Here is a 21,187-nt window from a genome sequence, read left to right as displayed (position 1 = left end):
TAGTGTGTAGTATCTGCAAAAGGAAATGTATTGTGTGTCAAAAGTCCCCTTCAATTATAAGAGAAAATCTATCAGGCAGAAGAAATGACCCCTCATGTGATATCGGACGAAATAAATAAATATGCAAATAAATGGGAATGATCTAAGAGGATTTGAAAAAAAAAATAAAAAAAAACACCACAGGAAGACCTGATGACAGCAGAAATATAGAAAACGTCTGCTGAGGATGTGAGGGCGATCTGGCTGCGACATCTGTCACCCCATTGATCGCCAGGGTTGATTCGGCTGATCTGGCTGGCTAGGCGGGTGTCCCCTTCCTCCCTCACCGCTCCATGTGCGTCCCTCCCGAAGCTGCGCGCTCGGTCGAAGAGGACGGCCTTCCCCGAATAGAGACGGACCGGTCTTCGGTCGAGGGTATACGAGTAGCTGCGCTCCCCTGCTAGAACCTCCAAACAAGCTCTCAAGGTCCATTTGTAGGAGAACGTAGGGTAGTCAAGCTTCCAAGACTCCAGACACATCCAAATGAGGCGCTGCATGTGGCAGTCTGCCTTTCTAAAAAAAAAAAAAAAAAAAAAAAGAAAACGTCTGCTGAGAAATAGAGGGCTGCTTCAAAAATTCCCTGACACACAGGGTCCAGGCAAATTACGAATTCCGAGAATGAAAAGAAACGCATACGATTTGAAGCTTACACTAGAAAATGGAGGCAAGTTCTGTGCTTTGATAATTACAATAAGGATACTGATAGAAAGGCTATTGGAAATGCTCCTGGAAAGTTTATAATTTATAATTGTAGTGAATCCTGCTCCAACTATGTGACCAATTATTTATGAATAAGGAGGCTATTATAAATGCGGTAATTCTGCATTCAGATCAAATAAAAAGGTCAACAATTCTAAAAATGTCTGATATATATATATATATATGTATGTATATGTACATATATGTATGTGTATCTTTATTATCAACTATGAGGGATACTGGCATGGCTATGAGGAGACAGAGTATGGCTTGTGCCAGAGAGACTTACAAAGCTGAGGCTCCAGAAACCTAGGTGAAATCGCCAACAAAACAATCCAGAGCTCAGCTGGGCCCTGGTGACTCGCTTTGTATATCTGGGCCTGTCAGTCAAATAATATATAAGTAAAATATTAATGAGTGCAGACAGAGTGAGTGAGAGCCTGTGAGAGTCAGAGACAGAGAAGGCAAGAAGAGAAATAGAAGAGTTGGAAAGAGACCAGAAGTCCAAAAGCTCCCACTCTGTGTTCATACATGACAGGTTCAAACCTGGGTTGTCGAGATTGTAGGGCAGCAGTCTCCTGTCCACAGACCCCAGACAACCCCAGCCTTCACCATATGTGTGTAGTATTTACGACAGGATATGTATTGTGAGTGTAAACTTCCCTTCAATTATAAGAGAAAAATCTATCAAGCAGAAGAATGGACCCCTCATGTAATATAGAACCAAATAAATAAATAAATAAATAAATAAGCAAGTAAATGGGGGTTATCTAGGAGGATTTGAAACAAATGAAAAATAAAAACAAAAAGCACAAGAAGACCTGATGACAGCAGAAACATAGAAACCATCTGCTGTGAATCAAGGGCTGCTTCAAAAGTTCCGAGACCCTTCAGAGTCCAGGGAAATTAAGATTTCGGGAGAATGAAAAGAAACTCATATTTATTGAAGCTTACAGTAGAGAAAGGAGGCAAGTATTGTACTATGATAATTAAAATAAGGATGCTGATAGAAATGCTATTAGAAATGCTACTGGAAGGTTCTATTATTTATAATTGTATTGAATCCTGCTCCAACTATGTGGCCAATTAGTAGGGGAAAAGGAACCTGTTGTAAATGTGTGAATTCTGATTAAGATCAATTACATAGGTTGACAATTCTAAAAATGACAGAGATATATATGTATATTTATATATGTATATGGATGTATATCTTTATTATAAAGTCTGAGAGATACTGCCATGGATATGAGGAGACAGAATATGGCTTAAGTCAGAGAGACTTACCAATCAGAGGCTCCAGTAGCCTAGGTGAAATCACAAACAAAACCAGCCAGAGCTCAGCAGTGCTCTGGCCACTCTCTTTGTATATCTGGGCCTGTCAATAAAATAAGGATATAAGTAAAATATTCCTGAGTTCAGACAGAGTGAGAGAGAGCCTGTGAGAGTCAGAGACAGAGATGGCGAGAAGAGAAATAGAAGAGTTGGAAATAGACCAGAAGTCAAAAACCCCCTAGGCTGTGTTCATTCATGACAGGTTCAAACCTGGGTTGTAGAGATTGTCACGCAGCAGCTCTAATGCCCACAGACCCCAGACAACCCAAGCCTTCACCATATGTGTGTAGTATTTGCCCCAGGAAATGTATTGTGCATCAAAAGTTCCCTTCAGTTATAAGAGAAAATCTCTCAAGCAGAAGAAATGATGCCACATGTGATACCTGACTAAATAAATAAATATGCAAATAAATGGGGATGATCTAGGAGGACTTGAAACAATAAAAATAAATAAAGACAAAAACCACAAGAAGACCTGATGACAGCAGAAACATAGAAACCATCTGCTGAGAAACAGAGGGCTGCTTCAAAAATTCCCTAACACTTCAGGGTCCAGGGACATTAAGATTTCGGGAGAAAGAAAACAAACACATACGTATTGAAGCTTACACTAGAAAAAGGAGGGAAGATCTGGGCCATGATAATTACAATAAGGATGCTAATAGAAACACGATTAGAAATGCTACTGGAAGGTTCTATTATTTATAATTGTATTGAATCCTGCTCCAACTATATGGCCAATTATTTCAGAAAAACTAGGCTGTTATAAATGTGGTAATTCTGAAAGAAGGTCAAATACATAGGTCGAACATTCTAAAAATGACAGATATATAAATCTATATGTATATATATACATGTATGTGTATCTTTATGATAAACTCTGAGTGATACTGGCATGGAAATGAGGAGACAGAATATGGCTTGTGTCAGAAAGACTTACAAACTGAGGCTCCAGTAGCCTAGGTGAAATCGCCAACACAACAAGCCAGAGCTCAGCAGTGCTCTGGTAACTCTCTTTGTCTATCTGGGCCTGTCAGTAAAATCAGAATCTAAGTAAAATATTAATGAGTGAAGACAGAGTGTGTGAGAGCATGTGAGAGTTAGAGATAGAGAAGGCGAGAAGAGAAATAGATGAGTTGGAAAGAGACCAGAATTCAAAAACCTCCTACACTGTGTTCATTGATGACAGGTTCAAACCTGGCTTGTAGAGATTGTAAGGCAGCAGCTCTCATGCCCACAGACCCCAGACAGCCCCAGCCTTCACCATAGGCTCTACTACCAACCTGACAGTAATGTGTGTGTGTGTGTGTGTGTCTGTCTGTTTGTGTGTGTCTGTGTGTGCTCAGAGATCACCTGTAGTAGTCTCAGAGCATGGGTGGCAAGGGAGCCAGCCTCTCCTGCAACTTATGTACAGAGAACCTATCTGGTCAGGGCAAGCCAGCTAGCCCAGATTGTGGCTAAGCAAGAATGCATATGCAAAGGGACTCTCATGTCTCACTCTCCTGAGTTCCGAATCAATGCCATGCCTCACTATGATCCAAACACTGCCAATGGGGGAATCTGGGGCACCCCTCAGAATTCAGGGGCTTGAGCCTGTCCAGTCACGTTTGGCTGCCTACTCAGCCTCCAGGCTCTCAGTCCACTGCTCAGGGCAGCAGATTACAAGCCCAGAAAGTACCCAGAAAGGGCTGTGTTTCCACATAGATGGGAAGTGTGTTGAACCAAACAATAGTGGATGAACCCGGCCCCTTACACCTACCCTTTGGGTCCGGCTAAGGCAATTGCTCCTGTGGCCTCACATCCCTGATCATGGTGTCCTGGTGTCCACACATCACACTCAGAGAGATTCCCAGAAGTAGGCTTGCATGAGTGTCCCATACAATGTCGCTCTGCTTGCAGGAAGCACAAACTCCCCAGGCCCTTGCTATGGACAGACAAAAAAAGATGGATGCCTCCATTGGCCAAATTAGGGGCTTCCAGTCAAGATCACAGCCCCGCCCCTCACCTGAGGGCCTGGCTGCTGCTAATCAAGGCAATTGGAAACACCTTTTACACTTGGGCCCTGAGGACATACTCAGGAATCCCTCCAGGAGCTAGCAGGCTGGAAGACCTCCTGACCCCTGGATAGCTGTGCTCCTAGTTGGGCGGCCCTTCTGGCCAGTGTTGAAAATATTCCCTAGATACAAGAAAGAACTTCAGGTTTCAAAGGGATTTGAAACACCATGAGGCACTTGGAAAAGACATTTCACAGCCATCAAAACTCCCTCTTTCTGAACACTGGAAGCTTCCGTTTTGCATGGAAAAATCTGGACACTGGTGTGGCCATCAGTACCACAGATCCTTTCCATTTGGCTTAATAGAGGGAAAGCACAGTGTGTGTGCCAGGGGGATCGAGTTTCACTTCCCTTGACCGGGGCTCTCATGGAATAAGGACAAGGATGCTGTGCAGGAAGGTGAGGAGGGCTGCATTGAGGCTGAGTGTCAGCCTCAGGGCCCTGGAGAATGGCAGTCAAGCACAGAGGGCCTGGACAGCTGCAGCTGGAGATGGACATATGCCTGGAACCTGCAGCAGCAACGCTGTCTCCGCAGTTCCCCTCTGTACTACACCATGTGCAGGAGACTAAATAATCCAAGGGGCAAAGAAAGGAAAATTTCAACACCAGGAAGGCTGAGTTCACGATGCATGCACTGACTTCCAGTAAGGGCCCAGTGAAGAAGGCACGTAGAGACAGTCAGAGAGACAGAATGACAGAGACAGACAAGGACTGAAATTCTGGCCCTGTGTTGATCAGTGCCAGAGCACTGAAGACAAACCCTCCATGCCCATGCATACTTCTTACAAGTGGCATTGCTATTTTATGTTTGTGAGGAAAGGTAACACTTAGAACATCTAGGTCTTAGCCACTCTGAGAAGCAACCCTTGGCCGGCAGCCCACTCTCCAAAACTGCCCTCGCCTCTCCAAATTCGAAGTAGTCATAGTGATGCTCCAGCCAAGATGCAGGCTGGCGCATTGCATCTCCCTGGTCCAGCCTCAGCCTGTCCTGTGTGCAGGGAACTGCACTATGTCTATTTCTTCTTTGATTTACAGTTTTGGGATAAGACTCGGTGGACAAAAAGAGCAAGAGGGAAGTAGATGATTTGGCCGTGGTAGTTTGTGCTGAGAGAGATTTGTAGAGTGATATACGATATGGCTCTGTGAGATGTCTCTCATGACTGTGGCTCAGAAGGGCCAGGTGTATCCACATTGGTACCCTAATCCAGAGCTGTGCAGGTCTCTAGCTAAAAAATATTTTCAGACCTCTACATGTTACATACATATATATATATATAGAGAGAGAGAGAGAGAGAGAGAGAAAGAGAGAGAGAGACACTGATGTAGTCATTTTCTACAATGGATTCGATGTGACATTCACACAATTGATTGCTAAAACCTGGAGAGAAACTTTGCATCAGGAAAAGAATTGTCCAAAGGAATAAAATCTCCAAATCATTAGCTATATGCAGCTCCAACGGGACCGAGCGAAAAAGGCTCGAGAAGGAACTCATCCAGGAGACTCTCCACATGGACAGGCACCACAGGTTTCCTAGTCTGGCAACACAAACAGGGCAGCTGCTAGTTCCCAGTGCAAGCCTCAGGGCAAAAACCTCTCCCTCTTCAGTGTCTTTACATCTGAAAAGAAGAAAAGTGACCAAGGGCCAAGGAGAGCTGCCCTGGTGTCAATATTGAGCTGTAAATCAGAATGTGCCAAGTGTTTTGCACAAAATCACCTGTGCCACAGTGATTCTGTTGTTCTCTCTCTCTCTCCCTCCCTCAGACACACACACACACACACACACACACACACACACACACAAATCCACAGAGGCACAGTCACAAACGGAGTTATACACATGCACACTGGACAGCTTCTGCAAGGCAGGGCCCTGGGCTGAACCCTGCTTCGCATTTCCTGGAAGCACGCCCAGCCTTTTAAGGCCAGCTCTGAGCTCCCATTGGCGGGATTCCTTCAGAAGGCCCGCCCACAGGGCGCCAGCCAGGCTCTGATAGGCCAGAGGCCTAGGCCACGCCCAGAACCCCACCAGCAATCTCATTGGCCAGTGTGCTTGGACACGCCAAGGAGGGTCCGGGCCCCTAGTCAGTGATTGGCCCGCGGCCTTGAGCACCGCCCACACGGCCCTGCAGCACGCTGATTGGGCAGCCTCCGGAAGGCCCGCCCACCAGCCACTTCCGCTCGACTCTGATTGGCCTGGTGTCCCAGGGACACGCCCCCAGCCAGCCTTCTCTTGGCTCCCATTGGCGGGCTGCTGTCTGAGGGGCGCCCTCTGATAGGCCAGTGCCCGTCCTTAGGACACTGCCTGCCTGCGCTAGGCTGGCCATGCTCTTGGGGCACACCCAGAAACACTGTCGCCACTCTCCTAGCCCAGTGCCTCAGGGCACTTGCCCCATGGAGCCTTAGTCCCGCCCTGGTGCTGCCCTCTTGTGGACACCCAGCAGAATGCAGCTGAGCACAGGGATTCACAAGCTCCCAGTAGAGTCATCCCAGGCAAAGAGAGAAACCCCTTCCACTTGCAAAGCCAAATGGGGGATCCCCCCACCCCACAGGAAAGAACAGATGTCTAGGGCACTCTACGTCAATTTCAACCCTGCTGTCCACGGGCCACAATTCCTAGAGTTCTCCTCATTCCACAGAATCACTACACTCAACTATGGTCTTTGCCGCCACCTTGTGGACATACAGCAGAATGCAGCTGAGCTCCCCATGCCACTCCTCTTTGAGTCTACCCAGAAAATTACACACAGCATGGGAATAGCAAAGGAAAGAACCCATCTGAGGACCACCTGGGAGAATGCACAACAGAGTCCACAATCCAATGTGCCAATTCATACTTGAAAAACCACTTGTGCAGTGGAAACTTCCTTTGTCATAACACAACCCAGTTCCTAAGTCCCTGTGTCAGGAATAAAGAAACAACAGCGGTAATCTTAACTGAAACACACTTATGCACACTTACACACACACACACACACACACACACACACACACACACACCTTCCAACAGAGACGTACACACTTGTCCCGAAAATAACTTGGATTGGAGTTGCTGTTTTGCACCCTAGCAAAAGGTCAAAGTTTCATGGGTGGAAGGGAGAAGTGTTAAGTTTCTGGCATATGAAGGTGAGAAATGCCTAGAGCAGATCGATAGTTACATGGACAACGAAGGGAGCATGGGTTGGAGGGACAGCTGGTGGAGCTGCCAGGGAACTATGTGGAATCCCAGGACCCTGTTTTGAGCCCCTGGTCACACTTACCCAGCTAGGGAAAAGCTGGGCTAGTGACAAATCAGAGCTGCAGATGTCTCTCTGTCTCTCTTCCTGCTTGGGCCCTGCTCTCTCAATTTATGACTGTTTGCTTCTCCTCAATAAGAAAGTTACAAAGGATGTACAGAAATACAGGGGTAGTGGGAAAAATGACCCCCCCGTGCCCACTATTACATGGAACTGTTGACTGAAAACCATTCATCCCCCAAGAAAGAACAGAATAAATATTTGTGAGGTTAAACATTGTAGGTTAAATAGTGAACATTCTCTAGAGCCATGCAATACTAATCCATTGTGCATTGGATGTCACTGTCAAAAACAGTGCAGTAGCAGTTGTAGTAGTGTGTAGTATCTGCAAAAGGAAATGTATTGTGTGTCAAAAGTCCCCTTCAATTATAAGAGAAAATCTATCAGGCAGAAGAAATGACCCCTCATGTGATATCGGACGAAATAAATAAATATGCAAATAAATGGGAATGATCTAAGAGGATTTGAAAAAAATAAAAAATAAAAACAAACACCACAGGAAGACCTGATGACAGCAGAAATATAGAAAACGTCTGCTGAGAAATAGAGGGCTGCTTCAAAAATTCCCTGACACACAGGGTCCAGGCAAATTACGAATTCCGAGAATGAAAAGAAACGCATACGATTTGAAGCTTACACTAGAAAATGGAGGCAAGTTCTGTGCTTTGATAATTACAATAAGGATACTGATAGAAAGGCTATTGGAAATGCTCCTGGAAAGTTTATAATTTATAACTGTAGTGAATCCTGCTCCAACTATGTGACCAATTATTTATGAATAAGGAGGCTATTATAAATGCGGTAATTCTGCATTCAGATCAAATAAAAAGGTCAACAATTCTAAAAATGTCTGATATATATATATATGTATGTATATGTACATATATGTATGTGTATCTTTATTATCAACTATGAGGGATACTGGCATGGCTATGAGGAGACAGAGTATGGCTTGTGCCAGAGAGACTTACAAAGCTGAGGCTCCAGAAACCTAGGTGAAATCGCCAACAAAACAATCCAGAGCTCAGCTGGGCCCTGGTGACTCGCTTTGTATATCTGGGCCTGTCAGTCAAATAATATATAAGTAAAATATTAATGAGTGCAGACAGAGTGAGTGAGAGCCTGTGAGAGTCAGAGACAGAGAAGGCAAGAAGAGAAATAGAAGAGTTGGAAAGAGACCAGAAGTCCAAAAGCTCCCACTCTGTGTTCATACATGACAGGTTCAAACCTGGGTTGTCGAGATTGTAGGGCAGCAGTCTCCTGTCCACAGATCCCAGACAACCCCAGCCTTCACCATATGTGTGTAGTATTTACGACAGGATATGTATTGTGAGTGTAAACTTCCCTTCAATTATAAGAGAAAAATCTATCAAGCAGAAGAATGGACCCCTCATGTAATATAGAACCAAATAAATAAATAAATAAATAAATATGCAAGTAAATGGGGGTTATCTAGGAGGATTTGAAACAAATGAAAAATAAAAACAAAAAGCACAAGAAGACCTGATGACAGCAGAAACATAGAAACCATCTGCTGTGAATCAAGGGCTGCTTCAAAAGTTCCGAGACCCTTCAGAGTCCAGGGAAATTAAGATTTCGGGAGAATGAAAAGAAACTCATATTTATTGAAGCTTACAGTAGAGAAAGGAGGCAAGTATTGTACTATGATAATTAAAATAAGGATGCTGATAGAAATGCTATTAGAAATGCTACTGGAAGGTTCTATTATTTATAATTGTATTGAATCCTGCTCCAACTATGTGGCCAATTAGTAGGGGAAAAGGAACCTGTTGTAAATGTGTGAATTCTGATTAAGATCAATTACATAGGTTGACAATTCTAAAAATGACAGAGATATATATGTATATTTATATATGTATATGGATGTATATCTTTATTATAAAGTCTGAGAGATACTGCCATGGATATGAGGAGACAGAATATGGCTTAAGTCAGAGAGACTTACCAATCAGAGGCTCCAGTAGCCTAGGTGAAATCACAAACAAAACCAGCCAGAGCTCAGCAGTGCTCTGGCCACTCTCTTTGTATATCTGGGCCTGTCAATAAAATAAGGATATAAGTAAAATATTCCTGAGTTCAGACAGAGTGAGAGAGAGCCTGTGAGAGTCAGAGACAGAGATGGCGAGAAGAGAAATAGAAGAGTTGGAAATAGACCAGAAGTCAAAAACCCCCTAGGCTGTGTTCATTCATGACAGGTTCAAACCTGGGTTGTAGAGATTGTCACGCAGCAGCTCTAATGCCCACAGACCCCAGACAACCCAAGCCTTCACCATATGTGTGTAGTATTTGCCCCAGGAAATGTATTGTGCATCAAAAGTTCCCTTCAGTTATAAGAGAAAATCTCTCAAGCAGAAGAAATGATGCCACATGTGATACCTGACTAAATAAATAAATATGCAAATAAATGGGGATGATCTAGGAGGACTTGAAACAATAAAAATAAATAAAGACAAAAACCACAAGAAGACCTGATGACAGCAGAAACATAGAAACCATCTGCTGAGAAACAGAGGGCTGCTTCAAAAATTCCCTAACACTTCAGGGTCCAGGGACATTAAGATTTCGGGAGAAAGAAAACAAACACATACGTATTGAAGCTTACACTAGAAAAAGGAGGGAAGATCTGGGCCATGATAATTACAATAAGGATGCTAATAGAAACACGATTAGAAATGCTACTGGAAGGTTCTATTATTTATAATTGTATTGAATCCTGCTCCAACTATATGGCCAATTATTTCAGAAAAACTAGGCTGTTATAAATGTGGTAATTCTGAAAGAAGGTCAAATACATAGGTCGAACATTCTAAAAATGACAGATATATAAATCTATATGTATATATATACATGTATGTGTATCTTTATGATAAACTCTGAGTGATACTGGCATGGAAATGAGGAGACAGAATATGGCTTGTGTCAGAAAGACTTACAAACTGAGGCTCCAGTAGCCTAGGTGAAATCGCCAACACAACAAGCCAGAGCTCAGCAGTGCTCTGGTAACTCTCTTTGTCTATCTGGGCCTGTCAGTAAAATCAGAATCTAAGTAAAATATTAATGAGTGAAGACAGAGTGTGTGAGAGCATGTGAGAGTTAGAGATAGAGAAGGCGAGAAGAGAAATAGATGAGTTGGAAAGAGACCAGAATTCAAAAACCTCCTACACTGTGTTCATTGATGACAGGTTCAAACCTGGCTTGTAGAGATTGTAAGGCAGCAGCTCTCATGCCCACAGACCCCAGACAGCCCCAGCCTTCACCATAGGCTCTACTACCAACCTGACAGTAATGTGTGTGTGTGTGTGTGTGTGTGTCTGTCTGTTTGTGTGTGTCTGTGTGTGCTCAGAGATCACCTGTAGTAGTCTCAGAGCATGGGTGGCAAGGGAGCCAGCCTCTCCTGCAACTTATGTACAGAGAACCTATCTGGTCAGGGCAAGCCAGCTAGCCCAGATTGTGGCTAAGCAAGAATGCATATGCAAAGGGACTCTCATGTCTCACTCTCCTGAGTTCCGAATCAATGCCATGCCTCACTATGATCCAAACACTGCCAATGGGGGAAGCTGGGGCACCCCTCAGAATTCAGGGGCTTGAGCCTGTCCAGTCACGTTTGGCTGCCTACTCAGCCTCCAGGCTCTCAGTCCACTGCTCAGGGCAGCAGATTACAAGCCCAGAAAGTACCCAGAAAGGGCTGTGTTTCCACATAGATGGGAAGTGTGTTGAACCAAACAATAGTGGATGAACCCGGCCCCTTACACCTACCCTTTGGGTCCGGCTAAGGCAATTGCTCCTGTGGCCTCACATCCCTGATCATGGTGTCCTGGTGTCCACACATCACACTCAGAGAGATTCCCAGAAGTAGGCTTGCATGAGTGTCCCATACAATGTCGCTCTGCTTGCAGGAAGCACAAACTCCCCAGGCCCTTGCTATGGACAGACAAAAAAAGATGGATGCCTCCATTGGCCAAATTAGGGGCTTCCAGTCAAGATCACAGCCCCGCCCCTCACCTGAGGGCCTGGCTGCTGCTAATCAAGGCAATTGGAAACACCTTTTACACTTGGGCCCTGAGGACATACTCAGGAATCCCTCCAGGAGCTAGCAGGCTGGAAGACCTCCTGACCCCTGGATAGCTGTGCTCCTAGTTGGGCGGCCCTTCTGGCCAGTGTTGAAAATATTCCCTAGATACAAGAAAGAACTTCAGGTTTCAAAGGGATTTGAAACACCATGAGGCACTTGGAAAAGACATTTCACAGCCATCAAAACTCCCTCTTTCTGAACACTGGAAGCTTCCGTTTTGCATGGAAAAATCTGGACACTGGTGTGGCCATCAGTACCACAGATCCTTTCCATTTGGCTTAATAGAGGGAAAGCACAGTGTGTGTGCCAGGGGGATCGAGTTTCACTTCCCTTGACCGGGGCTCTCATGGAATAAGGACAAGGATGCTGTGCAGGAAGGTGAGGAGGGCTGCATTGAGGCTGAGTGTCAGCCTCAGGGCCCTGGAGAATGGCAGTCAAGCACAGAGGGCCTGGACAGCTGCAGCTGGAGATGGACATATGCCTGGAACCTGCAGCAGCAACGCTGTCTCCGCAGTTCCCCTCTGTACTACACCATGTGCAGGAGACTAAATAATCCAAGGGGCAAAGAAAGGAAAATTTCAACACCAGGAAGGCTGAGTTCACGATGCATGCACTGACTTCCAGTAAGGGCCCAGTGAAGAAGGCACGTAGAGACAGTCAGAGAGACAGAATGACAGAGACAGACAAGGACTGAAATTCTGGCCCTGTGTTGATCAGTGCCAGAGCACTGAAGACAAACCCTCCATGCCCATGCATACTTCTTACAAGTGGCATTGCTATTTTATGTTTGTGAGGAAAGGTAACACTTAGAACATCTAGGTCTTAGCCACTCTGAGAAGCAACCCTTGGCCGGCAGCCCACTCTCCAAAACTGCCCTCGCCTCTCCAAATTCGAAGTAGTCATAGTGATGCTCCAGCCAAGATGCAGGCTGGCGCATTGCATCTCCCTGGTCCAGCCTCAGCCTGTCCTGTGTGCAGGGAACTGCACTATGTCTATTTCTTCTTTGATTTACAGTTTTGGGATAAGACTCGGTGGACAAAAAGAGCAAGAGGGAAGTAGATGATTTGGCCGTGGTAGTTTGTGCTGAGAGAGATTTGTAGAGTGATATACGATATGGCTCTGTGAGATGTCTCTCATGACTGTGGCTCAGAAGGGCCAGGTGTATCCACATTGGTACCCTAATCCAGAGCTGTGCAGGTCTCTAGCTAAAAAATATTTTCAGACCTCTACATGTTACATACATATATATATATATAGAGAGAGAGAGAGAGAGAGAGAGAAAGAGAGAGAGAGACACTGATGTAGTCATTTTCTACAATGGATTCGATGTGACATTCACACAATTGATTGCTAAAACCTGGAGAGAAACTTTGCATCAGGAAAAGAATTGTCCAAAGGAATAAAATCTCCAAATCATTAGCTATATGCAGCTCCAACGGGACCGAGCGAAAAAGGCTCGAGAAGGAACTCATCCAGGAGACTCTCCACATGGACAGGCACCACAGGTTTCCTAGTCTGGCAACACAAACAGGGCAGCTGCTAGTTCCCAGTGCAAGCCTCAGGGCAAAAACCTCTCCCTCTTCAGTGTCTTTACATCTGAAAAGAAGAAAAGTGACCAAGGGCCAAGGAGAGCTGCCCTGGTGTCAATATTGAGCTGTAAATCAGAATGTGCCAAGTGTTTTGCACAAAATCACCTGTGCCACAGTGATTCTGTTGTTCTCTCTCTCTCTCCCTCCCTCAGACACACACACACACACAGACACACACACACACACAAATCCACAGAGGCACAGTCACAAACGGAGTTATACACATGCACACTGGACAGCTTCTGCAAGGCAGGGCCCTGGGCTGAACCCTGCTTCGCATTTCCTGGAAGCACGCCCAGCCTTTTAAGGCCAGCTCTGAGCTCCCATTGGCGGGATTCCTTCAGAAGGCCCGCCCACAGGGCGCCAGCCAGGCTCTGATAGGCCAGAGGCCTAGGCCACGCCCAGAACCCCACCAGCAATCTCATTGGCCAGTGTGCCTTGACACGCCCAGGAGGGTCCGGGCCCCTAGTCAGTGATTGGCCCGCGGCCTTGAGCACCGCCCACACGGCCCTGCAGCACGCTGATTGGGCAGCCTCCGGAAGGCCCGCCCACCAGCCACTTCCGCTCGACTCTGATTGGCCTGGTGTCCCAGGGACACGCCCCCAGCCAGCCTTCTCTTGGCTCCCATTGGCGGGCTGCTGTCTGAGGGGCGCCCTCTGATAGGCCAGTTCCTAAGGCACGCCCAGGAAGGTCACCGCCCTTGCCCCATGATTGGCCAGCCTCCTGGGCTCCGCCCACGAGGCCCGCCCCAGGCGCTCATTGGACAGCCTCCCGAGGGCCCGCCCCCCCAGGCACTTCCGCTGGACCCTGATTGGCTGACCTCCAGGGGTACGCCCACCCAGAGCCAGCACCCAGGCTCTCATTGGTGGGCTGCTCTCTGAGGCCCGCCCACGCAACTCCTCCTCTGTTCTCATTGGCCAGCTCTTGCTTCACGCCCCTGAGGGTGACGTTCCTCCTCTCTGATTGGCCAGCTGTCTCTATGAATACCCACTGGGCCCTCCCCTCAGGCTCATTGGGCACGGGCTCTGAGGCCCGCCCCCGGGGACTTTCTGCCATCCTCTGAAGGCCCTGTTTCTGCAAACACGACCCCCACAGCTCCTGTCTGGGCCCGTCCTTAGGACACTGCCTGCCTGCGCTAGGCTGGCCATGCTCTTGGGGCACACCCAGAAACACTGTCGCCACTCTCCTAGCCCAGTGCCTCAGGGCACTTGCCCCATGGAGCCTTAGTCCCGCCCTGGTGCTGCCCTCTTGTGGACACCCAGCAGAATGCAGCTGAGCACAGGGATTCACAAGCTCCCAGTAGAGTCATCCCAGGCAAAGAGAGAAACCCCTTCCACTTGCAAAGCCAAATGGGGGATCCCCCCACCCCACAGGAAAGAACAGATGTCTAGGGCACTCTACGTCAATTTCAACCCTGCTGTCCACGGGCCACAATTCCTAGAGTTCTCCTCATTCCACAGAATCACTACACTCAACTATGGTCTTTGCCGCCACCTTGTGGACATACAGCAGAATGCAGCTGAGCTCCCCATGCCACTCCTCTTTGAGTCTACCCAGAAAATTACACACAGCATGGGAATAGCAAAGGAAAGAACCCATCTGAGGACCACCTGGGAGAATGCACAACAGAGTCCACAATCCAATGTGCCAATTCATACTTGAAAAACCACTTGTGCAGTGGAAACTTCCTTTGTCATAACACAACCCAGTTCCTAAGTCCCTGTGTCAGGAATAAAGAAACAACAGCGGTAATCTTAACTGAAACACACTTATGCACACTTACACACACACACACACACACACACACACACACACCTTCCAACAGAGACGTACACACTTGTCCCGAAAATAACTTGGATTGGAGTTGCTGTTTTGCACCCTAGCAAAAGGTCAAAGTTTCATGGGTGGAAGGGAGAAGTGTTAAGTTTCTGGCATATGAAGGTGAGAAATGCCTAGAGCAGATCGATAGTTACATGGACAACGAAGGGAGCATGGGTTGGAGGGACAGCTGGTGGAGCTGCCAGGGAACTATGTGGAATCCCAGGACCCTGTTTTGAGCCCCTGGTCACACTTACCCAGCTAGGGAAAAGCTGGGCTAGTGACAAATCAGAGCTGCAGATGTCTCTCTGTCTCTCTTCCTGCTTGGGCCCTGCTCTCTCAATTTATGACTGTTTGCTTCTCCTCAATAAGAAAGTTACAAAGGATGTACAGAAATACAGGGGTAGTGGGAAAAATGACCCCCCCGTGCCCACTATTACATGGAACTGTTGACTGAAAACCATTCATCCCCCAAGAAAGAACAGAATAAATATTTGTGAGGTTAAACATTGTAGGTTAAATAGTGAACATTCTCTAGAGCCATGCAATACTAATCCATTGTGCATTGGATGTCACTGTCAAAAACAGTGCAGTAGCAGTTGTAGTAGTGTGTAGTATCTGCAAAAGGAAATGTATTGTGTGTCAAAAGTCCCCTTCAATTATAAGAGAAAATCTATCAGGCAGAAGAAATGACCCCTCATGTGATATCGGACGAAATAAATAAATATGCAAATAAATGGGAATGATCTAAGAGGATTTGAAAAAAATAAAAAATAAAAACAAACACCACAGGAAGACCTGATGACAGCAGAAATATAGAAAACGTCTGCTGAGAAATAGAGGGCTGCTTCAAAAATTCCCTGACACACAGGGTCCAGGCAAATTACGAATTCCGAGAATGAAAAGAAACGCATACGATTTGAAGCTTACACTAGAAAATGGAGGCAAGTTCTGTGCTTTGATAATTACAATAAGGATACTGATAGAAAGGCTATTGGAAATGCTCCTGGAAAGTTTATAATTTATAACTGTAGTGAATCCTGCTCCAACTATGTGACCAATTATTTATGAATAAGGAGGCTATTATAAATGCGGTAATTCTGCATTCAGATCAAATAAAAAGGTCAACAATTCTAAAAATGTCTGATATATATATATATGTATGTATATGTACATATATGTATGTGTATCTTTATTATCAACTATGAGGGATACTGGCATGGCTATGAGGAGACAGAGTATGGCTTGTGCCAGAGAGACTTACAAAGCTGAGGCTCCAGAAACCTAGGTGAAATCGCCAACAAAACAATCCAGAGCTCAGCTGGGCCCTGGTGACTCGCTTTGTATATCTGGGCCTGTCAGTCAAATAATATATAAGTAAAATATTAATGAGTGCAGACAGAGTGAGTGAGAGCCTGTGAGAGTCAGAGACAGAGAAGGCAAGAAGAGAAATAGAAGAGTTGGAAAGAGACCAGAAGTCCAAAAGCTCCCACTCTGTGTTCATACATGACAGGTTCAAACCTGGGTTGTCGAGATTGTAGGGCAGCAGTCTCCTGTCCACAGATCCCAGACAACCCCAGCCTTCACCATATGTGTGTAGTATTTACGACAGGATATGTATTGTGAGTGTAAACTTCCCTTCAATTATAAGAGAAAAATCTATCAAGCAGAAGAATGGACCCCTCATGTAATATAGAACCAAATAAATAAATAAATAAATAAATAAATATGCAAATAAATGGGGGTTATCTAGGAGGATTTGAAACAAATGAAAAATAAAAACAAAAAGCACAAGAAGACCTGATGACAGCAGAAACATAGAAACCATCTGCTGAGAATCAAGGGCTGCTTCAAAAGTTCCGAGACCCTTCAGAGTCCAGGGAAATTAAGATTTCGGGAGAATGAAAAGAAACTCATATGTATTGAAGCTTACACTAGAGAAAGGAGGCAAGTTCTGTGCTATGATAATTAAAATAAGGATGCTGATAGAAATGCTATTAGAAATGCTACTGGAAGGTTCTATTATTTATAATTGTATTGAATCCTGCTCCAACTATGTGGCCAATTAGTAGGGAAAAAGGAACCTGTTGTAAATGTGTGAATTCTGATTAAGATCAATTACATAGGTTGACAATTCTAAAAATGACAGAGATATATATGTATATTTATATATGTATATGGATGTATATCTTTATTATAAAGTCTGAGAGATACTGCCATGGATATGAGGAGACAGAATATGGCTTAAGTCAGAGAGACTTACCAATCAGAGGCTCCAGTAGCCTAGGTGAAATCACAAACAAAACCAGCCAGAGCTCAGCAGTGCTCTGGCCACTCCCTTTGTATATCTGGGCCTGTCAATAAAATAAGGATATAAGTAAAATATTCCTGAGTTCAGACAGAGTGAGAGAGAGCCTGTGAGAGTCAGAGACAGAGATGGCGAGAAGAGAAATAGAAGAGTTGGAAATAGACCAGAAGTCAAAAACCCCCTAGGCTGTGTTCATTCATGACAGGTTCAAACCTGGGTTGTAGAGATTGTCACGCAGCAGCTCTAATGCCCACAGACCCCAGACAACCCAAGCCTTCACCATATGTGTGTAGTATTTGCCCCAGGAAATGTATTGTGCATCAAAAGTTCCCTTCAGTTATAAGAGAAAATCTCTCAAGCAGAAGAAATGATGCCACATGTGATACCTGACTAAATAAATAAATATGCAAATAAATGGGGATGATCTAGGAGGACTTGAAACAATAAAAATAAATAAAGACAAAAACCACAAGAAGACCTGATGACAGCAGAAACATAGAAACCATCTGCTGAGAAACAGAGGGCTGCTTCAAAAATTCCCTAACACTTCAGGGTCCAGGGACATTAAGATTTCGGGAGAAAGAAAACAAACACATACGTATTGAAGCTTACACTAGAAAAAGGAGGGAAGATCTGGGCCATGATAATTACAATAAGGATGCTAATAGAAACACGATTAGAAATGCTACTGGAAGGTTCTATTATTTATAATTGTATTGAATCCTGCTCCAACTATATGGCCAATTATTTCAGAAAAACTAGGCTGTTATAAATGTGGTAATTCTGAAAGAAGGTCAAATACATAGGTCGAACATTCTAAAAATGACAGATATATAAATCTATATGTATATATATACATGTATGTATATCTTTATGATAAACTCTGAGTGATACTGGCATGGAAATGAGGAGACAGAATATGGCTTGTGTCAGAAAGACTTACAAACTGAGGCTCCAGTAGCCTAGGTGAAATCGCCAACACAACAAGCCAGAGCTCAGCAGTGCTCTGGTAACTCTCTTTGTCTATCTGGGCCTGTCAGTAAAATCAGAATCTAAGTAAAATATTAATGAGTGAAGACAGAGTGTGTGAGAGCATGTGAGAGTTAGAGATAGAGAAGGCGAGAAGAGAAATAGATGAGTTGGAAAGAGACCAGAATTCAAAAACCTCCTACACTGTGTTCATTGATGACAGGTTCAAACCTGGCTTGTAGAGATTGTAAGGCAGCAGCTCTCATGCCCACAGACCCCAGACAGCCCCAGCCTTCACCATAGGCTCTACTACCAACCTGACAGTAATGTGTGTGTGTGTGTGTCTGTCTGTCTGTTTGTGTGTGTCTGTGTGTGCTCAGAGATCACCTGTAGTAGTCTCAGAGCATGGGTGGCAAGGGAGCCAGCCTCTCCTGCAACTTATGTACAGAGAACCTATCTGGTCAGGGCAAGCCAGCTAGCCCAGATTGTGGCTAAGCAAGAATGCATATGCAAAGGGACTCTCATGTCTCACTCTCCTGAGTTCCGAATCAATGCCATGCCTCACTATGATCCAAACACTGCCAATGGGGGAATCTGGGGCACCCCTCAGAATTCAGGGGCTTGAGCCTGTCCAGTCACGTTTGGCTGCCTACTCAGCCTCCAGGCTCTCAGTCCACTGCTCAGGGCAGCAGATTACAAGCCCAGAAAGTACCCAGAAAGGGCTGTGTTTCCACATAGATGGGAAGTGTGTTGAACCAAACAATAGTGGATGAACCCGGCCCCTTACACCTACCCTTTGGGTCCGGCTAAGGCAATTGCTCCTGTGGCCTCACATCCCTGATCATGGTGTCCTGGTGTCCACACATCACACTCAGAGAGATTCCCAGAAGTAGGCTTGCATGAGTGTCCCATACAATGTCGCTCTGCTTGCAGGAAGCACAAACTCCCCAGGCCCTTGCTATGGACAGACAAAAAAAGATGGATGCCTCCATTGGCCAAATTAGGGGCTTCCAGTCAAGATCACAGCCCCGCCCCTCACCTGAGGGCCTGGCTGCTCCTAATCAAGGCAATTGGAAACACCTTTTACACTTGGGCCCTGAGGACATACTCAGGAATCCCTCCAGGAGCTAGCAGGCTGGAAGACCTCCTGACCCCTGGATAGCTGTGCTCCTAGTTGGGCGGCCCTTCTGGCCAGTGTTGAAAATATTCCCTAGATACAAGAAAGAACTTCAGGTTTCAAAGGGATTTCAAACACCATGAGGCACTATGAAAAGACATTTCACAGCCATCAAAACTCCCTCTTTCTGAACACTGGAAGCTTCCGTTTTGCACGGAAAAATCTGGACACTGGTGTGGCCATCAGTACCACAGATCCTTTCCATTTGGCTTAATAGAGGGAAAGCACAGTGTGTGTGCCAGGGGGATCGAGTTTCACTTCCCTTGACCGGGGCTCTCATGGAATAAGGACAAGGATGCTGTGCAGGAAGGTGAGGAGGGCTGCATTGAGGCTGAGTGTCAGCCTCAGGGCCCTGGAGAATGGCAGTCAAGCACAGAGGGCCTGGACAGCTGCAGCTGGAGATGGACATATGCCTGGAACCTGCAGCAGCAACGCTGTCTCCGCAGTTCCCCTCTGTACTACACCATGTGCAGGAGACTAAATAATCCAAGGGGCAAAGAAAGGAAAATTTCAACACCAGGAAGGCTGAGTTCACGATGCATGCACTGACTTCCAGTAAGGGCCCAGTGAAGAAGGCACGTAGAGACAGTCAGAGAGACAGAATGACAGAGACAGACAAGGACTGAAATTCTGGCCCTGTGTTGATCAGTGCCAGAGCACTGAAGACAAACCCTCCATGCCCATGCATACTTCTTACAAGTGGCATTGCTATTTTATGTTTGTGAGGAAAGGTAACACTTAGAACATCTAGGTCTTAGCCACTCTGAGAAGCAACCCTTGGCCGGCAGCCCACTCTCCAAAACTGCCCTCGCCTCTCCAAATTCGAAGTAGTCATAGTGATGCTCCAGCCAAGATGCAGGCTGGCGTATTGCATCATCCTGGTCCAGCCTCAGCCTGTCCTGTGTGCAGGGAACTGCACTATGTCTATTTCTTCTTTGATTTACAGTTTTGGGATAAGACTCGGTGGACAAAAAGAGCAAGAGGGAAGTAGATGATTTGGCCGTGGTAGTTTGTGCTGAGAGAGATTTGTAGAGTGATATACGATATGGCTCTGTGAGATGTCTCTCATGACTGTGGCTCAGAAGGGCCAGGTGTATCCACATTGGTACCCTAATCCAGAGCTGTGCAGGTCTCTAGCTAAAAAATATTTTCAGACCTCTACATGTTACATACATATATATATATATATAGAGAGAGAGATAGAGAGAGAGAGAAAGAGAGAGAGAGACACTGATGTAGTCATTTTCTACAATGGATTCGATGTGACATTCACACAATTGATTGCTAAAACCTGGAGAGAAACTTTGCATCAGGAAAAGAATTGTCCAAAGGAATAAAATCTCCAAATCATTAGCTATATGCAGCTCCAACGGGACCGAGCGAAAAAGGCTCGAGAAGGAACTCATCCAGGAGACTCTCCACATGGACAGGCACCACAGGTTTCCTAGTCTGGCAACACAAACAGGGCAGCTGCTAGTTCCCAGTGCAAGCCTCAGGGCAAAAACCTCTCCCTCTTCAGTGTCTTTACATCTGAAAAGAAGAAAAGTGACCAAGGGCCAAGGAGAGCTGCCCTGGTGTCAATATTGAGCTGTAAATCAGAATGTGCCAAGTGTTTTGCACAAAATCACCTGTGCCACAGTGATTCTGTTGTTCTCTCTCTCTCTCCCTCCCTCAGACACACACACACACACACACACACACACACAAATCCACAGAGGCACAGGCACAAAAGGAGTTATACACATGCACACCGGACAGCTTCTGCAAGGCAGGGCCCTGGGCTGAACCCTGCTTCGCATTTCCTGGAAGCACGCC

The sequence above is a fragment of the Erinaceus europaeus genome, chromosome 20 (assembly GCF_950295315.1).
Source record: "Erinaceus europaeus chromosome 20, mEriEur2.1, whole genome shotgun sequence".
Taxonomy (NCBI): Eukaryota; Metazoa; Chordata; class Mammalia; order Eulipotyphla; family Erinaceidae; genus Erinaceus; species Erinaceus europaeus.
The sequence above is the reverse complement of the archived record's forward strand: the minus strand, read 5'-3'. Positions refer to the sequence as shown.